The sequence below is a fragment of the Panthera leo genome, chromosome A1 (assembly GCF_018350215.1).
Source record: "Panthera leo isolate Ple1 chromosome A1, P.leo_Ple1_pat1.1, whole genome shotgun sequence".
In the NCBI taxonomy this organism is placed as follows: Eukaryota; Metazoa; Chordata; class Mammalia; order Carnivora; family Felidae; genus Panthera; species Panthera leo.
This window is the reverse complement of record NC_056679.1, coordinates 80258316-80264315: the sequence shown is the minus strand read 5'-3', so window position 1 is coordinate 80264315 and position 6000 is coordinate 80258316.

Below are 6000 nucleotides of genomic sequence, written 5' to 3'. Positions count from 1 at the left end.
AGTGGAAGACAACAACAAAAATGTGTCCCATTGTCTGGTCCACCCCAGGCTCTGTTATGACCCCCAAGCTGGTGAGTCTGTGCGCCTGGGCCCAGCGGGCCGCTATGTGGAGATCGGCAGGTGCCCCTCGCAGTCCCAACCCACACCCGGTACAGAGAGACGGGAAAACGTCACCATTGGGAGCCAGGAAAGCTTGCCCTGCAACCACGGGGACCAAAATAAACATCTGCCTTCCAATTACAGGCAGGAGCACACACACTGTAGCATTAGAACTCCTTCCACTCTCCAGATTTAGTCCTCATTTGAGAGTTTCCTGAAATCACACAACTAAAAACACGCACACGCGGAAGAACACGCGGTGACGATGTTCTGAGCTCTGCTTACATTGCTGGTTTTAGTTGGAAAACATTAGCACCGAATGACCTTTTTCTGAAGGGTATTTAAGGAGACAAAGCAATTTTCTGTACTGTGGTTGCCATAGTGATGGGCCCTTTGAAAGGCTCGGGGAGAAATGATGTATGTCTGTAACCCATGGCCACGGCCACAATAAATGGCTCAGGAAAGCAACATTTGGGGATTCATTTGAAGCAGAATAGAGAAACAGGTTTTTAAAAACTCAACCAGGAAAGAAGGGGAAGGAGGACTGTGTGGTGCTGCACAAGCAGAGCGGTGGTGACAGGCAGGGCACCAATCCTGCGGGGGAGGACACCAGGGCCCTGGGAGGGGCTGGTCAGCTCATGGAGCCCAGTGGGTCTCCACGGCTGGGGGCGGTGGCTGGTGTGCAGGGGATACTCTAGCAGCCTCCTCCGAGGCCCCTGCCCCCTCTCTCAGCCCAAAACTGGCACTTGGGTTTCAGAACAAGGGAGGCCCCATCAAACAGAGCCAATACTCTTGGGAGGAATGGCTGACCCCAAGGCTGGGGCAAAGAAGGCACCAGATGACCTGGAAAATTGCGTTGTGTCAGAAAGCAGAAAAGTTATTGAAGAATGACAGTGACATGCCAGAGACATGGGAGCCCCTTGCAGGGGCTTCCTCTGGCCAAACTTGAAAGGATTCAAACATCACAATAAATAATGGTAGTTAACAGACAGCAGCCCATTAAACCACTGGACCATGAGTCCATACGGATATGAGTGAACGAGTGAATATGTAAACAGGAAGTTTAATCAGGACACTTACCTAATTTCAAAGTGCCCACACATGAGATTGTAATCAAGCAGAAAAGAGTGACATACAGCAGATAAGACTGAGATATGTCATGGTAACAGCATCATAACAGTGATAAAGATGGCCCCACTAGCAATGGGGGCCATGACACCTGATACATGCGAGGATTAGACACAGCACTGCCTCTCTGATGTCCATGCTAAGATGCATGTATTCACAATGAAGCATCATGGGGCACCTGGGTGGCTCAGCAGGTTGAGCATCCGACTTCGGCTCAGGTCATGATCTCACAGTTCATGAGTTCGAGCCCCACATCAGGCTCACTGCTGTCAGCCTGTCAGCACAGAGCCCACTTCACATCCTCTGTCCCCCTCTCTCTGCCCCTCCCCTACTTGTGCCCTCCCCCGACCAAAAAAAACAACAAAAAAACCACACTATCAGATGAACCCCATATAAGGAAATTTCTACTAAGCAACTGCCCTGTAATCTTCTACAGTGACTTTTCTGTGATAGCCCAGGGAAGCCTGAGGAATGTTCCAGACTGAAGAAGATGAAAGGCACCTGACAGCTAAATGTAAGATGAGCTGAACCAGACCCTTTGAATACAAAAGGCATTAGTGGGAGAATTGGCAAAATTTGAATGGGGTCCAAGGATTAGATGGTAAAGTCAATATTAATTTCCTAATATTGAGAGTTGGATTGTGATTATGAAAGAGAATATCTTTGTTTACTGGAAACATGCATTAGAACATATGGGAGAAGGGTATGATGTCAGCAATTTATTCTGAGATGGTTCAGTAGAGAAAAAAATTTTTGTACCATAACTTGCAACTTTTCTGTTAGTTTGAGAGGATTTCAAAAAATAGGTTTAAAAAAGGCAAATTACTAACATCAGAAATGAAAGCTGGGACATCACTACAGATCCCACAGGCATTAGAAGGATAAAAGAGGAAAACTGAACAACTTTACGCCTACGGATTTGATAATTTGTGTGAAACAGACCAATTCCTTGAAAGATACAATTTGCCAAAACTCACATAAGAAGAAACAGACAATAACGTTCCAAGACAGAAAGCACCAGACCCCAGACCCAGACAGGTTTACTGGTGAATCTGACCAAACACTTGAGGAAGAAATTATACTAATTTCCTACCATCTCTTCCACAGGACAGAAGCAGCGGGAGCAACCATTATCCTTGTGTTGGTTGCAGACAGGGCTTTGCGAAGTGTTTGGGTGAGAAAATGCAGGCCCAAAAGGTGGAGGGTTTTTCTCCCTTTTTGGTACCAAGAGCCAGTTTACCCAGAAATGGAAGTCAGCACGTCACTGCACCCACGAGACAGATTCGTGGCCGTGGGTGGGATCCCACCTTCCAAGCTACTCAGAAAGACAAGTCTTGTCAGTTGGAACCACACGACCAGACACAAAGCTACATGGTCCTTAAGTGGTGAAGTCCTGGGGGCAGATTTCACAGTGCTGCCAGCAAGACCCTGCACTAAGGGAAGCCTGTTTCTAGCCTAAACCCACCCAGGAAGCCAGCACCGCGGTCTTGTTCTTGACCTTGCCAAAACCAGTCACCTCTGCTTTGCACACTTGGCCCCCCACCTCTCCCCTTTGAGCTGACCCCTCACTTCTCCCATCCCCACCCGTGTCCTCTGTGTCTCTTCACCCAGCTTACTTTCCAAGGTCCTCCTACTAGAACTTCCCTCTAGACACCCTTAACCCTTCTCCCCTCCCCTCTCAGCATGCTCCATTGGCTAAACTACAAGCCTGCTTACTCCAGTTCTCCATCTTGTCTACACCTGCACCCCCAAGGCTGAAGGACAAGAGGAAGCCTGCAACTGTGCTGTGCTCACCATGAACCATGACCACTCACCTCGTGGGTGCCCAGAGCCCCCTGCCTGCCTCTATCTACCTGCTCCTGACTGTGAGGCCCGGCTGGCAGCAGCCTGCATGCCCTGATACAGGTGGTCTGCTGTGGGCACAGGCTGTGCGGTCCTAACAACATCCTTAGGGTGCTGGAGTATCTATAACCAGCAGCACTCTTGCTACCCCGCGGTCCTAGACAAAGGCTCACAGCAGCCCCGTCTCCGCTTTCTGCTGCCGCCGTGACAAAGCTCCACGCACTCAGCGGCATGATACAGCACAGATGTGTTAGTTCTGCTGGTCGGTGGGGGGCACAGTGAAGTTGTCGGGGAGACTCCGTTCCTTGCCTTTATCCAGCTTCTAGGAGTGCTCGTTTCTGGGCTCATGGCCACTCCACAATGCCTCCTCCGCCTTCCCAGGGCTCACCTCCCTCCTACCGCTGCGGCGAGGGCCCACTTCTCAGGACCCGGGTCACCAGCCAGGCCGGCCTCCAGGACCCCGAGTGTGTCACATCTGCAAAGCAACTCACACATGCACAGGTTCTGGGGATCAGGACGTGGGCATCTCGGGGGCTGGCTTTCTGCCTCTTGCCCATCCTCTCTCTCCCAGCTGAGGACAGAGCTTTGTCTGAAGACTGTAGCAGTTTTGCTGCCATGTACCTCCGTGTACCTGGGTGTGCACCGTTTCACGGATCACAGCGGCACCTGCCACTGCTTGGGGGAAGCTGGTTCCTGGCTGGCTCATCCCGAAGGACCGATTTCGTGCTACTCTCAGGCAGGCTGACACACTGGGATGGGTGGGGCCAGAGGAAAGGCCGGCCCCACCTCCGTCCCCTCGTCGTCATCCCGCACACCCCACCCATGGGCCACCAAGGTCCCAGGCCACACCACACCCAGCGTCCCCAGGAACTGCCCCCCACCCCCCGCCCCCGGCCCCACACCTGGCCAATTGCTCTGGAGCCCTCCTCCCACTTGCAGAGATTTTCACAGACCTGAAGATGTAAACGTGCTCATTCTACTGCTAGCCGCACTCCGGAAAGCCACTTTGGGGGGAATTTATTCTACGCGCCTGCATTTAATTTCTAAAATCAGTCTGGGAAAGCAAGAGATTGAGGTTCGTTTTTAAAATCTATTTACTTGCAACCTAGAAACAAGCACAAAGAGACAGACTGTGGATCATCCTGGGAGGGAAGGGAGAGTTGTGAGCTAAAGGCTATGCTCAGACTTTCTTTTTCTTGTGAACAATCAGCAGCAGCCTCTATGTGGACTGGACCCGGGAAGTGTCGTGTCCTGTGGGTGACATACCAACACACCACGGAGTGGGGGACGTGCCGAATGGTACTAGGCAGTTAAATACACGGGATCCAAATCGAGACTTAACGGCAAGTTCATTATCTAAAAATCAATCAGCTTTTCTTTACTTCATCAAAAGATCAGATGATAGTGCATGCCACCTTACTTTCAGAATAAAATGTTTTTATTCTCAGACAAGTGAGAACAATGAGAATTATTCCATAATCTGTCAGGTACTGCACGGGCTGATCGAGGAGGGCTTGTGTCTCTGTGAGGGCAGGCTCGTGGCATGCCCGTCGCAGACGTGCAACAAGCTTCAGCAGCCAAGAATGAGACGATCCCGGAACGCAGCGTGGACAGAAAACACTGCGAGCGGTTCAAACGGGACATTCCTGGCCAGGACTGCCGGCCTCCTTCAGGCCCAGATGACCTGGCCTCCACTTCCCCCAGACCAGATGGGCCTCCCCGACCTTCTGCAGGACCTGGTGAGGACTCTTTGTCCTTCTGGGCACTGACAAGACTGACATGACCCTTCGCAGGCCCATCCCCTCCCAGCATGATGAGGGTAAAGAGAACGTGGGTTCTAGCCTCCCTTGGTGCGGGCAGCCAGCAGTGGGGCCAGGGGCAAAATCAAGGCAGTGAGGAAGAGGGTACCAGGCAGTTTAGCCACACCGCACAGTCCGAGGTACCAGTTTCCACACGACTGCTCTCGCTCCAGAACCGGCCTCAGGTCTGGGGCCCCCGCACCACCCACACTCCAGCTGGCTGCAAAACTGGGGGTCTGCACAACCACCCTTGCATACCACAATTTGCCAGAGCCACCCACAGGACTCAAGGAAGGAGTATACTTAGGATTCAAGTTTCATTGTATCAAGAGGATACAGATCGGAACAGCCAAAGGAAGAGACGCACAGGACGAGGTGGAGGGTCCCACAGGTGCTGCTTCTGTGCCCTCGGGACGCACCACCCTCCAGGCACATCCATGTTGGTCAGCAACCAGGGGCACTTAGCCCAGCCCGGTGCCCAGCATTTCCTGGGGCTTCATTATATAGACACAAGACACGACTGATTACACTGCTGTCCGTGTGGTTGAACTCAACCTGCTGCCCTCTTCTCTCCAAGGGGTTGGGCTGACAGCCCATGGCCCGTGTGCCTGGTGCAGCTGACTCCGTCCTGAGTCACATTGTTAGCAGCAACTGTCTAGGGGCCCACCCTGAGTCCCAGAGACATTTCTAGCCCTTGGAAAACTCCCAGGCACCAGGGACAGAGACCAGACCTCTCCTTGGGCTGAGGCCACCTTCTTCATTACACTGAGGGGTATTGGTCAGCATTCTCCAGAGAAACAGGAGGCAATAGGAGGCTGATTCTAAAGAAGTGGCTCATGCAGTTATGGAGGCTGACAGGTCCCCAGGTGTGCAGTCAGCAACCTGGACACAAGGAGAGCCAATGCTCTGAGCTCCAACCCAAAGTCAGGCATGCTCAAGACCCAGGAAAGCCCATCTTTCAGTTCAGATCAAAGGCAGGAAAAACAATGTTTCTGTTCAAAGGCAATCAGGCAGGAGGAGTCCCTCTTACTCAGAGGACAATCAGCCTTCTTATTCTGTTCAGGCCTTCAACTGACTGGATGAGACTCACCCACACTAGGGAGAGCCATCTGATTTCCTCAGTCTACTTGAT